The sequence below is a fragment of the Haemaphysalis longicornis genome, unplaced genomic scaffold, assembly GCF_048455015.1.
Source record: "Haemaphysalis longicornis isolate Haplotype H1 unplaced genomic scaffold, Haemaphysalis longicornis Haplotype H1 scaffold_7, whole genome shotgun sequence".
NCBI classification, from domain to species: domain Eukaryota; kingdom Metazoa; phylum Arthropoda; class Arachnida; order Ixodida; family Ixodidae; genus Haemaphysalis; species Haemaphysalis longicornis.
In genome coordinates this window covers 190145982-190164821 of record NW_027526422.1, presented here as the reverse complement: position 1 = coordinate 190164821, position 18840 = coordinate 190145982, and the positions used below count along the sequence as shown (strand labels likewise).

General features: G+C 47.0%; 2 non-coding genes across 2 annotated transcripts; both read right to left on the bottom strand.

Moving 5' to 3' along the window:
* Positions 1–13724: 13724 nt before the first annotated feature.
* On the bottom strand, positions 13725–13796 carry Trnat-ugu (transfer RNA threonine (anticodon UGU)). Its single transcript has one exon. It is a non-coding gene; the product is annotated as a tRNA-Thr (tRNA).
* Positions 13797–16619: 2823 nt separating this feature from the next.
* On the bottom strand, positions 16620–16691 carry Trnat-ugu (transfer RNA threonine (anticodon UGU)). The gene has a single exon. It is a non-coding gene; the product is annotated as a tRNA-Thr (tRNA).
* Positions 16692–18840: the final 2149 nt, after the last annotated feature.

Sequence of the window (18840 nt, the reverse complement as noted above, 5' to 3'; positions counted from 1 at the left end):
TGCAAATATATCCTTAATACGCGTTTGTTCCCTGACCCACTCCTCTCTATTCTTGTCCCTTAATGTTACACCTATCATCTTCCGCTCCATTGCCCGCTGAGTCATCCTCAATTTAAGTTGAACCCTCTTAGTAAGCGTCCAAGTTTCTGCCACGTAGGTGAGTACCTGTAAGATACAGCTGTCATACACTTTCTTCTTCAGGGACAATGGTAGGCTGCCATTCATTATCTGAGAATGCCTGCCGAATGGACTCCATCCCATTCTTATCCTTCGAATAATCTCCGCCTCATGATTGGGATCCGGGGTCACAACTTGGCCAAAGTAGATATATTCGCTTACCACTTCCACGGCCTCGCCACGTATCAATTCGCTTACCACTTAAACGGCCTCGCCACGTATCAAAAACCACTGTGCTGTCCCGAGGTTATTGATCATTAGTTTAGTTTTCTGCATAGTTTTCAGGCCCACGGTTCTACTCTGTTTCTCCGGTGCGGTAAGCACGCTTTGCAATTCCTCCCCCGAGTTACTTGACAAGGCAACGTCATCAGCAAATCTGAGGTTACTAAGGTATTCTGCATTAACCTTACTCCCAACTGTTCCCAATCCAACGTTTTAAATACTTCTTGTAAGCATGCAGTGAATAACATCGGAGAGATGGTGTCTTCTTGCCTGACGCCCTTCCTTATAAGAATTTTACTGCTGTCCTTAAGGAGGATGATGATAGCTGCAGGACGACTGTAAATATCCTCTAGTATTCTTACATAATGCTCGTCTACACCCTGCTTCCGTAATTCCCGAATGACTGCTGAGGTTTCGACCGAGTTAAATGCTTTCTCATATTTTGTGAAGGCTTTATATAGGGGTTCCGTATACTCCGCGCACTTCTCTATTACCTGATTGATCGTGTGAATATGGCCCATTGTTGAATAGCCTTTACGAAACCCTGCTTGCTCTTTAGGTTGTCTGAAAGCTAAGGTTGAAGAAATTGTTTTATGATTACTTGGTAAGTACCTTGCAGACGACTGATAGTAAGCTGATCTGCCTGTATTTTCCAAATACTTCATATCGCCTTTCTGATGGAATAGGATGATGTTCGTGTTCTTCCAATATTCCGGTATACTCGCGGTCATTAGGCATTGCGTATACAGGTTTGCAAGTCTTACTAGCACAATGTGCCCCCCATCCTTCGAGAGGTCTGCTGTTATCTCAACTTCACCAGGTAACAGAAAAGCCTTCATTACTTCTTCTGTCGTTACTGGTGGGATGTATATGTCCTCTGAACTACTTTCTCTTTCGGCATTATCCTGGATTCCCCGGCTACTGTACACATCTATATAGAACTCCTCGGCTACTTTGGCTATGTTATCCCTATTTGTGATGACATTGCCTTGCTTGTGTTTTAGTGCCTATATCTGATTTCGCCACACACCTAGATGTCTCTTCACTGCTTTCAGGCTGCCTCCCTTCTTTACAGCATATTCGATCCTCTCCATATTATACTTCCGTACGTCAGCTGTCTTACGCTATTGATTAACTTCGAAAGCTCCGCTAGTTAAATTTTGTCAGTTGGGGCCTGTCAGCCTTTTCCTAATTAGATCTTTCTTCTCCTGGGAACGTTTGCCAGTATCCTGTCTAGCCATCGTGCCCCCGACTTCTACTGCACACTCCGTGATAATAAGTTGTAAGATTGTCGCTGGCTTCCTGTATCGTAAACTCTGCATTCTCGGTAAGAGCTGAATACCGTTCTGCACCTCGATCCTTAATTCTTCAACTTTACGCCTAACGGTTAGCTCATTGATCGGCTTCGTTCGTACAAGCTTGTTACGGTCCCTCCTTAAATCTAGTCTCATCCGAGATCTCACCTTACGGTGGTCACTACACCTTACCCTTCCGAGCACTTCTACATCCTGCATGACGCCAGGGTTGCCGCATAATATGAAGTCTATTTCATTTTTATGCTCCCCATTCGGGCTCCTCCACGTCCAATTCCGGCGCTCCCGTTTATCAGCGGTGCAGCGGTGGTGCAGCGGTGCAGCGGTGGCGTAGAGATAGAGCATCCGCCTCGCATGCAGTGGGACCGTGGTTGGAATCCCGGTGCCGGACAGTTCCCACCGGATTAAAAAAACGATAAAATTTGCGTGTTGAGGGAATTTGCACAAATGAGGCTTGGGGTGCGTCCTGACGACGGCGACCATTGCCGCTAACACACTCCTTCACCAGAGCTGGATTGACCACCCTGGTGTAGTAATGGCCACAACCTCCCATGAATATGCTAATCAACGCAGTAGGCGTGCCAAATCATAGATTTAAGGGTTACAATGGAACCAAAAGACGGTAGATGAACTGGCCCTGCGATGGCAAAGCAAAACAACAAATGAGGGTATCGTGTGAAGAGCGAGAAGCTCACAGGAAAATATGTTTTGCACTACGGCTTAGATGCATTGATTACTAAAGTTGGGCGGCCAAAGTTTTACGGCGTCTTAACACGAAAAGGATGTGAGGCAGTGGAGGAAAAATGGCGCATCATGCACTAGTGGTGCAAAACTGGAGAAACCACGGAGCGTGGTGTGGAATTGGGCGCGGAGGCATCAGCGCGATACTCGGAGTTGAATTCTAACTGTGGCATATCTTCTCGATCGGCGACACGACGGTGTTCGCGCAGCGCTTGTTGTTCCTCGGAGAGTTGCATACTTCTTCAGACTGCCCATGTTTTGCGGCAGTCAAAATGATGTGCTCGGCGAGGAGTCACATGGCACTGTGCGTCGCCGACACGGCGTTATGCCGAGCGTTCCTCAATAACGTTGAAGCTGGCCGTGAGGCTAGCTCTCGACGCTGCTCAAAGCTGGGACGGACTAGACTTGAGCTATTCCTTGAGCTAGGCCGGAAGGCTACCGCGGGCCCTCCTGTCTTAGCTCACGTGAAGCTTTTGCGCTCTCCCTCCTCGCCCGGAGGCAGCGCATGCAAATTTTTTCTGTGTACTTTTTACACGCCATCGGACCTAGCTCGAGCTTAAGCAGCTCCACTGTTAAAAGAACCAGAAGGCAGCGGACGAAATGTGTGGAACCTAAAAGCGCACGGGAAACAATCGCGTACATGAAAACGAAAGTGGAAGAATCGATAACTACTACCTGGGAAAGAATGATGCAAGCAAGCAAAGAAATACCATTCCCACAGAATCGGGCAGTGGGTGTTTACTAGGAAAACTTCAATATTATTCTTACGTGGCGGCAGAACAGTAGAGACGACCAATAGTTGATGTTGAAGTGGTCTATCACACAATCGACGAGCCCGCACCAGGTGCACACCAGCCACTACATCGTCGTCGTCGTTACCAGTGGTAGGGCATTGCACCCTGGGGCACAGTCCGCCATGTTCTGTGACAAAACCTCGCCCCCACGTTGGAGGAGGAGCTAGAGGAAGAGGAAACCTTTAGTGAATGTGGTGTTCGGCGGGAGTGGCTGCTGCGTCCAGGATTCCATGTGCCGTCTTCGCTAGTATATCTGCCTCACCTGAAGAGCAGGGTATGGGGGGGGGGGGGAAGGTGTGAGCTGGACTGCATGACCTCCCGCTGCTAGGGGGTAGCAGATAGGGTAAAAAGTGGTAGATGTGGGTTTTTTTCCGACTCTCAGATGATGTAAATGAGTGTACAGGTCGTGCGCAAAAGTTGCATAATGAATCGTACCGGGTGGGAAATAGTAGATTTAGTAGTGTGCGGTTGGAAATCTATTGATTTGAACCATCCTGAAACAGCTTGCATGCGTACTTTTCAGCTGCGGGTGCGGGCAGAGCTCGGGCCGTGAAATGGGTACGACCATCCCAGTCGAGGCCTAGGAAATTTGAGAAGGAGATGCGGATGAACAATACGATGAAACTACCGTTCAGCAAAGTATGTTGTAGGGCTAGTTGGTTCATATTCATACTTAAAACTGCGCATACGGACGGGACAAGGAACCGAAAACACAAGACGGGCGCACAGGACGGGCGCCCGTCCTGTGTCTTCTTTTTCTTGTCCCGTCCGTATGCGCAGTTTTAAGTATGAAACTACCGTATTTTTGCAATCCTAAGCACGCCAAGACCCTAGACACCCTTCCTTACTTTCGGAAACAAATAATAAAAAAAGCGTATGCTTGCGAATCAAAGCATATCGCTTTTCTAAGCAACCATCGGAAGGTGGATTTCAGACGTGTGAACACGATCCCTATTTGTCATTGTGCTAAAATAATTTATGAAGTTTTAGGTTACAATACGCTTCAACGGAACAGAAGCTGACCTGCTGGGGTCAAATGAGAGCGGAGGCACAAGCGGCACAGGAGATGGGATTGGTAGTTTGGATGACTCTCTATCAGACGTAAGCGGTGCGTTCACAGCCTCGACCTATTTTTCTTTTGAATGTCTGCCAAAAAAACATGATTCGTTGCGCCCGTCTCGTCGAGATACTGCCGCGAAAAAAAGTGGCGGGGCGCGGAGTTATTTAGGTTTTCGAATCTAAGCCCCTACTAACTCTATGCATCGGGTTCGTAGGAAAACGGGCTGCTTAGAATCAAATAAATACGGTAATATGCAGCGAAGAATTGTTTGGCGCCACGGATGACAACGATGATGTTTATGATGTCTCGCTTAAAAACAACGATGTCTACATGTTCGATGAGGCGTTGAATGTCCCGAGGCCACGTCGGACGAAGGGGGTGATGAATCAGACATCTTGTTCTCGTCTCGGCGCGCCTCGTCTCGGCTGGACTTCATTGCGGTCTCTCGGGCTGGGCACGCGGGGCAGCAAACATCGTCAAGTGGAAGTCTAGGCTGAGCTGAGACTGCCGGGCCGGCTTCTTTTTCCGGGGCCTCCGCGTCCGAGCAGATGCGATGCGAACCGGTGGGCCAGAATGGGGACGAACCTGCACACTCTGCAGAATATGTAATGTTGCCGCAGCACAGATGTGAGGTTCCATGGTGCTATGGACCAGTTTACAGTATGTACACTGCGGCCATCACAGAGCCCGCCCCGACTGCAAGATATGTACTCTCTCGTCGTCGTTATCAAATGTGGGCATATTGCTTTGGGGCACTTTTCTTCATATCCCGTGACAATATAAAAGGAAGTCCATTGTGATGTGAGCCATGAGAAGGTTGCTTGAAAACAAAAGCGCATTGGCGAGCAGATACTTTGGAAACTGTGCGCATGTTGGCGAAGGCAATCTGAAACCCTTTGACATTTTGTAACGCAGTGCAAACCTATGCGACCAGTGCACCATAAGGGAGAGATCGATCGTTCAGAAGCCCTCGGCTTAGGAAATATTTAAACGTTGAGCTCGAAAGTAGTCGAGCATAGTAAAGCAAGGGTAGAAAGTTTGTGGGAGAAAAGCAGAGAAGCCAGTAAGGCGTCCAAACCAAAGGAGGAAGTTCATTATACGTACTTTTTCCTTCTTTTATAGGCCAGATGGAGTTACCGCGGTGTTTTCACCACCGAAACTCGCGTTCCCTCGCAAAATCACGACCTAGATTCGTGAACTGATCCTTTTATCTCCGAAAAAAAGCTGACGAGGCAGCCAACCAAACGAATGAGCCCGTCAGAACTGGTGCGACGAAAGTAACCCCTATATAATGGAGAACTCGATGATTGCAATATCGCGCAGCATCTGTTCCGTCTTTACCAGCTTTTTGAAGCCAACCAAGCCGTGTTCGACCAATCTCTGCTTCGACAGCTCTTCGACAGCTCTTTTCAGGTAGCTGAACAGAGGAAGTCAGGCAAAATAGCTCCCGTATGGTCTGCTTTTCTGCGTCATCGTTAATTCACTGCTTTATGTTACTCTGATCACAGCCGCTAGTTCACATTCATGTGAGGCCTGCCGAGTCCCGGCGCGGTCAATGGGCGAGTGTGTCTCGGTGGAGTTTACAGTTGCAGCCGCTGGTTTTGGTGAAGGCGCCAGCTTTCGGGGATGAGCTGGAAAGCCAGTCGCAACCTTGGCTGCAACAAGTGCGCGGAAGCGAGCGCAATGTTCGCGTTGCTGCGCCCAGAACCCCCCAAACGCATGTGGTAGGGGTTGTAAGTGTAATTGTCGTTGTTAGTGAACCCTTTATCTCTGAGCGTTTCAGTGTGGTAGGAAGTCTCACACAGGCGGCGCTATTCCGCGCAACTACTGTGTGCTGCTCTACTACTCGACCGCTAAAAAATGACCCAGAAGTGCAGTTCCACGAATTTTCCTGCAACTTGGAACTTCTTAGGGCGTGGCTGAGGAATATTTCTCTCGTAGTACCCACAGGAAAAGAAAGCGAAAAGGAACCAATTGAAAGGTCGCTAATATTCTCCCTACATTTCACAGAAGACGCTTGCCAGAAAAACGCATATTTGAGAATCTTAATGCCGACCACAGTACTAAATTTTTTTCCGAAGTACAGGAAGTAAAATACATGCAGAAGAAGAAGGCAAATCTCCGAAAGCATCGTTGAAGCAGCTGTGATGTTTATAAGGTAATAACAAATGCAAGTGAGGACAAGGAGATAGCCACGTGAAGGTACTCACAGACATAAAGAGAAAGCACTCGCTTCCGAGTTCTCCGTAGACGCGAGCGCGGAAACTAGCTTTTTAATTGTTACGGAATTTGGAACTTTAAAAACAGGGCAGACACGAGGACGGAAGAAGTGACAAACTAGAGGGCTTTTTTCATCCTCGTCCCTACGCGGTTTTTGAAGTGTTAAATATGCGAACCCAACAAGCCATACTTCATGTCTTAATATGATGCGAAATACCAAACCACCTTGGATATCCCGCTCATCAGATAAAAGAACAAAGAAACAGGCTGCACTTGCAAACAACAAATTTTTCCCCAAATAAATGAAGTGAAAAAATTGCAAAGGGAAAGCGACGAAAAGAAAGACTACCTTCAGTCGTAAGAACAGGACAAGGAAAATCAAGCTCTCGCACAGAATTTGGAAACAGCATAAAAGGGGGACAAATCGTTTGGTTTTATTAGCAAGCGAGTGGCTGACGACTAAAAACAGCCCTCCTTCTCTTCAGAAATACTGTGCGAATGGGCGTTTTGGAAAGCATGCATCATTTTCTCAAAGAATTTAAGCCAGTATATACGTTTTTTTCTTCTTGTGGTTGTTGTAGGTGAATGAAAACCCGGTTCAGGCTCCTGGCTCAGTTCTGTGGTTTTCGTGGCTTCCGCTTCACGAGCAGTGGTCCGAAAATAGGTTTCGAAAGGTTACAAGAACATTACGCAACTTCAATTGCAAGTGTGGCTTTTCTTGGGAGAATCGGAATACATATGAACCTCATGCTCAAACCTCCAACTGTCAGCGACATTTCCGGACAATAACTACACAATGCAAGACGGCAATGAAAAGCGTTTAAAGCCGGTGAAGCCACCACAGCATCAAACGCTGTGGAAGTTTGTGCTGCTGAAGCTTCTAACTTGAGAATACATTCAGGCTCCTTATAGGGAACCTGTTACCGCAGAAAGCTTACACTTGATCACACGTGAACTGTTAACACTCATCAACTCAATGAGAGTGGGGCTTGTGCGGTTAGCATCGAGCGGTCGTGCGCCATGCAGGCAGGCGGGCTGTAGTTGCACCGCACGCTAGCCGGAAAAAGTGAGGCAGTGCCAATCTGCCGGCGTTTGCACTACAAATGAAACCTCGCAAAATTATCTAAACATGCAAATCACATACGTTTGTTTTAGACATACCCAACCACAACAACATATCGGCTCTTTGATGAGACCATTCCTCGAAAGCTAGCTCTCCAGAGAGTATCTGCATCTCCCTAGTTTCCCCCGCAGGCTATCTCCGTGGCGGCGGCCGAGGGAACTAAACGTGCATGAAGATAATTGGCCGGACGACATTCTAAAAAAACTAGAAAAATAAGGAAAATAAGAAAAATTACGGACAATGGCAAACCGTATAACCACCTACACTACTTTTATTAGTCGAAATGACATAATTGGGAGAACAAAATTTTCAAACACTAAGAAAATAGGAAAATATAAAAAGAATTACGGAATTGGCAATCCGTGTAACAGCCTGCATTTCCACAATAAAGCAGATTTTCCGAAAGTTCCAAATGTAACAGTTATGACAGCGTAAATGGAAATAATTGGTGGATGGAAATTTTGAAAACTAAAAAAGAAGAAAAATATTGAGCAATTACGGGAAATGCGGCCGGTAAAACACTCTGCATTTCAACAATAATGCAGATTTTGCGAATACTCCACTTCGAATAGTTATAATACCGTAAATGGGGATAATTGGTAGGATAGGATTTGTAAAAAATGTGGCTGATGCTTCTTACATAGGACTCGGTAAAACACGAAACTGCAATGTGCCATCCCAGGAGCATTTGAAGTTCATTGTGCATCGATATGAACTTGCAAATTTGTATTTATATTTTGTCGGTATGACACCGTTTGACGCATCAATTTTAGACACGGGATTACACGCGCCGTAGCATTGCGTAAGTCCTATTGAAACCCCAGGCGCTCGCCAACTGTGCGAATAAAATCGAACAAGTTATCAGCGAATAGTTGGAGTACGTCAGTACACTACATCGAAAGGAACATGATTTACAGGTGGGCAGCAGTCTTGTGGGTGTGCTTAGCGAGCGACCTTCTGCTGGTGGGTCGCTTAGGCAAAAGTGCGACCACAATGGCCCTGTTCGGTGGCGTGTGCGCCATACGCTTGGTTTGCGACGAGGTCAACTTGTGGAACGCTGCGGCGGCGGCGTTCCACATGCTGAGCGCCGTTCCGCATAGGCACAGCAGCTTCCGCTGCTACACGATGACGTATCGAGGCGCCAACTATCGGCGCTCATTACCATCATGATGCGCCACTTTGCTTCACCTCTCCTGGGTGGCAGCACCATTAGAACGGGCAAGTTAGAGGGAAGTAGATAAGGCGCGTTCGTGCACCTACCCCGACATGATTTTATGGCTCAGTCCGTAGAGGGTTTCAGACGTCCCATTGCTGCCAGATGGATTGTGCGCTCCAAACCTAGCGCCTGGTGCCCTCCTCCGCCTCTTCCCCCGCCATTGGAACTTTTTCTAATATCATTTCCGTGCCGGATATGACGCCGGTGTGGTTGGTGTACCCCGGTATAACACACTGTCGTGTTGCAACTAAAACACTTGACTGTAAAACTCACACCCAAGACAAGCAGAATAAGAATGCTACGCATTAGCAGGTGTTTTTTTTTCTTTCTTTTTCCTTTCTTTCTTTCTTTGTTTCTTTCTTTCTTTCGTATATTTAAAAATGTTAACTTAACTAACCGTAGTAAAAAAAAGAGCCTAATACCCCCCCCCCCCCCTATGCCTGCTTTGGCGTTGTAGACTGCCGTCCTATCTTTCTCTATTTACTCAACGAACCCCTCATTTCCTAACTATATTATTCTGCGAAAGCGTAGATATGGTCTCGGTTCTGGCAGCGTTGATGCCAAGGTAGCATAAGAGGGTTTCCCGCCAGTTACCCGCTTATTACAGGCTTTACACGTTCGAGTAACGCCCCGGGGGTTGAAAAGAAGGTCCCCTTCTCCCCGTCTGGGCACAGTGGCGCCTGTTTTTCTTTCTTTCTTTCTTTCTTACGTATATGTAAAAAACTGTTAACTTTACTAACCGTAGTAAAAGAAGATCCTAACACCACCCCTATGCCTGCTTTGGCGATGTGGACTGCTGACCTATCGTTCTGTATTTCCTCAACGAGACCCTCATTTCCTAAATATATATATGTATATCTACACAGAAAGATAGGTCAGCAGACTACAACGCCAAAGGAGGCATAGGGGTGTGGTTAGGCTCATTTTCTTTTTCACTACGGTTAATAAAGTAAACATTTTTTAATATACAGAAGAAAGAAAGAAAGAAAAACACGCGCCCAGAGTGGGGACCGAACCCACGCCTTTCGATTACATGTCGAATGCCTTACCAATTCGGCTATCTGGGCGACTGTGTTCTCCTTCACTTTCTGGGCTATTTATATTTACTAGAAGTGTATATGATTCTTGAGGGTGGTAGCCAGCGCCACTCTGACTACACGGGGAGAAGGGGACCTTCTTTTCAACCCCCGGGGCGTGACTCAAACGTCTACAGCCTGTCATGAGCGGGTAACTAGCGGGAAGCCCTCTTATGCTACCTAGGCATCAAGGCTGCCAGAACCGAGACCCTCGCTAGGCTTTCGCAGAATAATATAGTAAGGAAATGAGGGGCTCGTTCAGGAAATACAGAAAGATAGGTCAGCCGTCTACAACGCCAAAGGAGGCATAGGGGTGTGGTTAGGCTCTTTTTCTTTTTCACTACGGTTAATAAAGTAAACATTTTTTTTAATATACAGAAGAAAGAAAGAAAGAGAAACACGCGCCCAGAGTGGGGACCGAACCCACGCCTTTCGATTACATGTCGAATGCCTTACCAATTCGGCTATCTGGGCGACTGTGTTCTCCTTCACTTTCTGGGCTATTTATATTTACTAGAAGTGTATCTGATGCTTGAGGGTGGTAGCCAGCGCCACTCTGACTACACGGGGAGAAGGGGACTTTCTTTTCAAACCCCGGGGCGTGACTCAAACGTCTACAGCCTGTCATGAGCGGGTAACTAGCGGGAAGCCCTCTTATGCTACCTAGGCATCAAGGCTGCCAGAACCGAGACCCTCGCTAGACTTTCGCAGAATAATATAGTAAGGAAATGAGGGGCTCTTTGAGGAAATACAGAAAGATAGGTCAGCAGTCTACAATGCCAAAGGAGGCATAGGGGTGTGGTTAGGCTCTTTTTCTTTTTCACTACGGTTAATAAAGTAAACATTTTTTTTAATATACAGAAGAAAGAAAGAAAGAGAAACACGCGCCCAGAGTGGGGACCGAACCCATGCCTTTCGATTACATGTCGAATGCCTTACCAATTCGGCTATCTGGGCGACTGTGTTCTCCTTCACTTTCTGGGCTATTTATATTTACTAGAAGTGTATATGATTCTTGAGGGTGGTAGCCAGCGCCACTCTGACTACACGGGGAGAAGGGGACCTTCTTTTCAACCCCCGGGGCGTGACTCAAACGTCTACAGCCTGTCATGAGCGGGTAACTAGCAGGAAGCCCTCTTATGCTACCTAGGCATCAAGGCTGCCAGAACCGAGACCCTCGCTAGACTTTCGCAGAATAATATAGTAAGGAAATGAGGGGCTCTTTGAGGAAATACAGAAAGATAGGTCAGCAGTCTACAACGCCAAAGGAGGCATAGGGGTGTGGTTAGGCTCTTTTTCTTTTTCACTACGGTTAATAAAGTAAACATTTTTTTTAATATACAGAAGAAAGAAAGAAAGAGAAACACGCGCCCAGAGTGGGGACCGAACCCACGCCTTTCGATTACATGTCGAATGCCTTACCAATTCGGCTATCTGGGCGACTGTGTTCTCCTTCACTTTCTGGGCTATTTATATTTACTAGAAATGTATATGATTCTTGAGGGTGGTAGCCAGCGCCACTCTGACTACACGGGGAGAAGGGGACCTTCTTTTCAACCCCCGGGGCGTGACTCAAACGTCTACAGCCTGTCATGAGCGGGTAACTAGCAGGAAGCCCTCTTATGCTACCTAGGCATCAAGGCTGCCAGAACCGAGACCCTCGCTAGGCTTTCGCAGAATAATATAGTAAGGAAATGAGGGGCTCGTTGAGGAAATACAGAAAGATAGGTCAGCAGTCTACAACGCCAAAGGAGGCAAAGGGGTGTGGTTAGGCTCTTTTTCTTTTCCACTACGGTTAATAAAGTAAACATTTTTTTAATATACAGAAGAAAGAAAGAAAGAAAAACACGCGCCCAGAGTGGGGACCGAACCCACGCCTTTCGATTACATGTCGAATGCCTTACCAATTCGGCTATCTGGGCGACTGTGTTCTCCTTCACTTTCTGGGCTATTTATATTTACTAGAAGTGTATCTGATGCTTGAGGGTGGTAGCCAGCGCCACTCTGACTACACGGGGAGAAGGGGACCTTCTTTTCAACCCCCGGGGCGTGACTCAAACGTCTACAGCCTGTCATGAGCGGGTAACTAGCAGGAAGCCCTCTTATGCTACCTAGGCATCAAGGCTGCCAGAACCGAGACCCTCGCTAGGCTTTCGCAGAATAATATAGTAAGGAAATGAGGGGCTCGTTGAGGAAATACAGAAAGATAGGTCAGCAGTCTACAACGCCAAAGGAGGCAAATGGGTGTGGTTAGGCTCTTTTTCTTTTCCACTACGGTTAATAAAGTAAACATTTTTTTTAATATACAGAAGAAAGAAAGAAAGAGAAACACGCGCCCAGAGTGGGGACCGAACCCACGCCTTTCGATTACATGTCGAATGCCTTACCAATTCGGCTATCTGGGCGACTGTGTTCTCCTTCACTTTCTGGGCTATTTATATTTACTAGAAGTGTATCTGATACTTGAGGGTGGTAGCCAGCGCCACTCTGACTACACGGGGAGAAGGGGACCTTCTTTTCAACCCCCGGGGCGTGACTCAAACGTCTACAGCCTGTCATGAGCGGGTAACTAGCAGGAAGCCCTCTTATGCTACCTAGGCATCAAGGCTGCCAGAACCGAGACCCTCGCTAGACTTTCGCAGAATAATATAGTAAGGAAATGAGGGGCTCTTTGAGGAAATACAGAAAGATAGGTCAGCAGTCTACAACGCCAAAGGAGGCATAGGGGTGTGGTTAGGCTCTTTTTCTTTTTCACTACGGTTAATAAAGTAAACATTTTTTTTAATATACAGAAGAAAGAAAGAAAGAGAAACACGCGCCCAGAGTGGGGACCGAACCCACGCCTTTCGATTACATGTCGAATGCCTTACCAATTCGGCTATCTGGGCGACTGTGTTCTCCTTCACTTTCTGGGCTATTTATATTTACTAGAAGTGTATATGATTCTTGAGGGTGGTAGCCAGCGCCACTCTGACTACACGGGGAGAAGGGGACCTTCTTTTCAACCCCCGGGGCGTGACTCAAACGTCTACAGCCTGTCATGAGCGGGTAACTAGCAGGAAGCCCTCTTATGCTACCTAGGCATCAAGGCTCCCAGAACCGAGACCCTCGCTAGGCTTTCGCAGAATAATATAGTAAGGAAATGAGGGGCTCGTTGAGGAAATACAGAAAGATAGGTCAGCAGTCTACAACGCCAAAGGAGGCAAAGGGGTGTGGTTAGGCTCTTTTTCTTTTCCACTACGGTTAATAAAGTAAACATTTTTTTTAATATACAGAAGAAAGAAAGAAAGAAAAACACGCGCCCAGAGTGGGGACCGAACCCACGCCTTTCGATTACATGTCGAATGCCTTACCAATTCGGCTATCTGGGCGACTGTGTTCTCCTTCACTTTCTGGGCTATTTATATTTACTAGAAGTGTATCTGATACTTGAGGGTGGTAGCCAGAGCCACTCTGACTACACGGGGAGAAGGGGACCTTGTTTTCAACCCCCGGGGCGTGACTCAAACGTCTACAGCCTGTCATGAGCGGGTAACTAGCAGGAAGCCTTCTTATGCTACCTAGGCATCAAGGCTGCCAGAACCGAGACCCTCGCTAGACTTTCGCTGAATAATATAGTAAGGAAATGAGGGGCTCTTTGAGGAAATACAGAAAGATAGGTCAGCAGTCTACAACACCAAAGGAGGCATAGGGGTGTGGTTAGGCTCTTTTTCTTTTTCACTACGGTTAATAAAGTAAACATTTTTTTTAATATACAGAAGAAAGAAAGAAAGAGAAACACGCGCCCAGAGTGGGGACCGAACCCACGCCTTTCGATTACAAGTCGAATGCCTTACCAATTCGGCTATCTGGGCGACTGTGTTCTCCTTCACTTTCTGGGCTATTTATATTTACTAGAAGTGTATATGATTCTTGAGGGTTGTAGCCAGCGCCACTCTGACTACACGGGGAGAAGGGGACCTTCTTTTCAACCCCCGGGGCGTGACTCAAACGTCTACAGCCTGTCATGAGCGGGTAACTAGCAGGAAGCCCTCTTATGCTACCTAGGCATCAAGGCTGCCAGAACCGAGACCCTCGCTAGACTTTCGCAGAATAATATAGTAAGGAAATGAGGGGCTCTTTGAGGAAATACAGAAAGATAGGTCAGCAGTCTACAACGCCAAAGGAGGCATAGGGGTGTGGTTAGGCTCTTTTTCTTTTTCACTACGGTTAATAAAGTAAACATTTTTTTTAATATACAGAAGAAAGAAAGAAAGAGAAACACGCGCCCAGAGTGGGGACCGAACCCACGCCTTTCGATTACATGTCGAATGCCTTACCAATTCGGCTATCTGGGCGACTGTGTTCTCCTTCACTTTCTGGGCTATTTATATTTACTAGAAATGTATATGATTCTTGAGGGTGGTAGCCAGCGCCACTCTGACTACACGGGGAGAAGGGGACCTTCTTTTCAACCCCCGGGGCGTGACTCAAACGTCTACAGCCTGTCATGAGCGGGTAACTAGCAGGAAGCCCTCTTATGCTACCTAGGCATCAAGGCTGCCAGAACCGAGACCCTCGCTAGGCTTTCGCAGAATAATATAGTAAGGAAATGAGGGGCTCGTTGAGGAAATACAGAAAGATAGGTCAGCAGTCTACAACGCCAAAGGAGGCAAAGGGGTGTGGTTAGGCTCTTTTTCTTTTCCACTACGGTTAATAAAGTAAACATTATTTTTAATATGCAGAAGAAAGAAAGAAAGAAAAACACGCGCCCAGAGTGGGGACCGAACCCACGCCTTTCGATTACATGTCGAATGCCTTACCAATTCGGCTATCTGGGCGACTGTGTTCTCCTTCACTTTCTGGGCTATTTATATTTACTAGAAGTGTATCTGATGCTTGAGGGTGGTAGCCAGCGCCACTCTGACTACACGGGGAGAAGGGGACCTTCTTTTCAACCCCCGGGGCGTGACTCAAACGTCTACAGCCTGTCATGAGCGGGTAACTAGCAGGAAGCCCTCTTATGCTACCTAGGCATCAAGGCTGCCAGAACCGAGACCCTCGCTAGGCTTTCGCAGAATAATATAGTAAGGAAATGAGGGGCTCGTTGAGGAAATACAGAAAGATAGGTCAGCAGTCTACAACGCCAAAGGAGGCAAATGGGTGTGGTTAGGCTCTTTTTCTTTTCCACTACGGTTAATAAAGTAAACATTTTTTTTAATATACAGAAGAAAGAAAGAAAGAGAAACACGCGCCCAGAGTGGGGACCGAACCCACGCCTTTCGATTACATGTCGAATGCCTTACCAATTCGGCTATCTGGGCGACTGTGTTCTCCTTCACTTTCTGGGCTATTTATATTTACTAGAAGTGTATCTGATACTTGAGGGTGGTAGCCAGCGCCACTCTGACTACACGGGGAGAAGGGGACCTTCTTTTCAACCCCCGGGGCGTGACTCAAACGTCTACAGCCTGTCATGAGCGGGTAACTAGCAGGAAGCCCTCTTATGCTACCTAGGCATCAAGGCTGCCAGAACCGAGACCCTCGCTAGACTTTCGCAGAATAATATAGTAAGGAAATGAGGGGCTCTTTGAGGAAATACAGAAAGATATAGCAGTCTACAACGCCAAAGGAGGCATAGGGGTGTGGTTAGGCTCTTTTTCTTTTTCACTACGGTTAATAAAGTAAACATTTTTTTTAATATACAGAAGAAAGAAAGAAAGAGAAACACGCGCCCAGAGTGGGGACCGAACCCACGCCTTTCGATTACATGTCGAATGCCTTACCAATTCGGCTATCTGGGCGACTGTGTTCTCCTTCACTTTCTGGGCTATTTATATTTACTAGAAGTGTATATGATTCTTGAGGGTGGTAGCCAGCGCCACTCTGACTACACGGGGAGAAGGGGACCTTCTTTTCAACCCCCGGGGCGTGACTCAAACGTCTACAGCCTGTCATGAGCGGGTAACTAGCAGGAAGCCCTCTTATGCTACCTAGGCATCAAGGCTCCCAGAACCGAGACCCTCGCTAGGCTTTCGCAGAATAATATAGTAAGGAAATGAGGGGCTCGTTGAGGAAATACAGAAAGATAGGTCAGCAGTCTACAACGCCAAAGGAGGCAAAGGGGTGTGGTTAGGCTCTTTTTCTTTTCCACTACGGTTAATAAAGTAAACATTTTTTTTAATATACAGAAGAAAGAAAGAAAGAAAAACACGCGCCCAGAGTGGGGACCGAACCCACGCCTTTCGATTACATGTCGAATGCCTTACCAATTCGGCTATCTGGGCGACTGTGTTCTCCTTCACTTTCTGGGCTATTTATATTTACTAGAAGTGTATCTGATACTTGAGGGTGGTAGCCAGAGCCACTCTGACTACACGGGGAGAAGGGGACCTTGTTTTCAACCCCCGGGGCGTGACTCAAACGTCTACAGCCTGTCATGAGCGGGTAACTAGCAGGAAGCCTTCTTATGCTACCTAGGCATCAAGGCTGCCAGAACCGAGACCCTCGCTAGACTTTCGCTGAATAATATAGTAAGGAAATGAGGGGCTCTTTGAGGAAATACAGAAAGATAGGTCAGCAGTCTACAACACCAAAGGAGGCATAGGGGTGTGGTTAGGCTCTTTTTCTTTTTCACTACGGTTAATAAAGTAAACATTTTTTTTAATATACAGAAGAAAGAAAGAAAGAGAAACACGCGCCCAGAGTGGGGACCGAACCCACGCCTTTCGATTACAAGTCGAATGCCTTACCAATTCGGCTATCTGGGCGACTGTGTTCTCCTTCACTTTCTGGGCTATTTATATTTACTAGAAGTGTATATGATTCTTGAGGGTTGTAGCCAGCGCCACTCTGACTACACGGGGAGAAGGGGACCTTCTTTTCAACCCCCGGGGCGTGACTCAAACGTCTACAGCCTGTCATGAGCGGGTAACTAGCAGGAAGCCCTCTTATGCTACCTAGGCATCAAGGCTGCCAGAACCGAGACCCTCGCTAGGCTTTCGCAGAATAATATAGTAAGGAAATGAGGGGCTCGTTGAGGAAATACAGAAAGATAGGTCAGCAGTCTACAACGCCAAAGGAGGCAAAGGGGTGTGGTTAGGCTCTTTTTCTTTTCCACTACGGTTAATAAAGTAAACATTTTTTTAATATACAGAAGAAAGAAAGAAAGAAAAACACGCGCCCAGAGTGGGGACCGAACCCACGCCTTTCGATTACATGTCGAATGCCTTACCAATTCGGCTATCTGGGCGACTGTGTTCTCCTTCACTTTCTGGGCTATTTATATTTACTAGAAGTGTATCTGATGCTTGAGGGTGGTAGCCAGCGCCACTCTGACTACACGGGGAGAAGGGGACCTTCTTTTCAACCCCCGGGGCGTGACTCAAACGTCTACAGCCTGTCATGAGCGGGTAACTAGCAGGAAGCCTTCTTATGCTACCTAGGCATCAAGGCTGCCAGAACCGAGACCCTCGCTAGGCTTTCGCAGAATAATATAGTAAGGAAATGAGGGGCTCGTTGAGGAAATACAGAAAGATAGGTCAGCAGTCTACAACGCCAAAGGAGGCAAATGGGTGTGGTTAGGCTCTTTTTCTTTTCCACTACGGTTAATAAAGTAAACATTTTTTTTAATATACAGAAGAAAGAAAGAAAAACACGCGCCCAGAGTGGGGACCGAACCCACGCCTTTCGATTACATGTCGAATGCCTTACCAATTCGGCTATCTGGGCGACTGTGTTCTCCTTCACTTTCTGGGCTATTTATATTTACTAGAAGTGTATCTGATGCTTGAGGGTGGTAGCCAGCGCCACTCTGACTACACGGGGAGAAGGGGACCTTCTTTTCAACCCCCGGGGCGTGACTCAAACGTCTACAGCCTGTCATGAGCGGGTAACTAACAGGAAGCCCTCTTATGCTACCTAGGCATCAAGGCTGCCAGAACCGAGACCCTCGCTAGGCTTTCGCAGAATAATATAGTAAGGAAATGAGGGGCTCGTTGAGGAAATACAGAAAGATAGGTCAGCAGTCTACAACGCCAAAGGAGGCAAAGGGGTGTGGTTAGGCTCTTTTTCTTTTCCACTACGGTTAATAAAGTAAACATTTTTTTTAATATACAGAAGAAAGAAAGAAAGAAAAACACGCGCCCAGAGTGGGGACCGAACCCACGCCTTTCGATTACATGTCGAATGCCTTACCAATTCGGCTATCTGGGTGACTGTGTTCTCCTTCACTTTCTGGGCTACTTATATTTACTAGAAGTGTATCTGATGCTTGAGGGTGGTAGCCAGCGCCTCTCCCCGTGTAGTCAGAGTGGCGTTGGCTACCACCCTCAAGCATCAGATACACTTCTAGTAAATATAAATAGCCCAGAAAGCGAAGGAGAACACAGTCGCCCAGATAGCCGAATTGGTAAGGCATTCGACATGTAATCGAAAGGCGTGGGTTCGGTCCCCACTCTGGGCGCGTGTTTTTCTGTCTTTCTTTCTTCTGTATATTAAAAAAATGTTTACTTTATTAACCGGGGTGAAAACGAAAAAGAGCCTAACCACACCCATATGCCTCCTTTGGCGTTGTAGACTGCTGACCTATCTTTCTGTATTTCCTCAACGAGCCCCTCGTTTCCTTACTATATGATTTTGCGAAAGCCTAGCGAGGGTCTCGGTTCTGGCAGCCTTGATGCCTAGGTAGCATAAGAGGGCTTCCCGCTAGTTACCCGCTCATGACCGGCTGTAGACGTTTGAGTCACGCCCCGGGGGTTGAAAAGAAGGTCCCCTTCTCCCCGTGTAGTCAGAGTGGCGTTGGCTACCACCCTCAAGCATCAGATACACTTCTAGTAAATATAAATAGCCCAGAAAGTGAAGGAGAACACAGTCGCCCAGATAGCCGAATTGGTAAGGCATTCGACATGTAATCGAAAG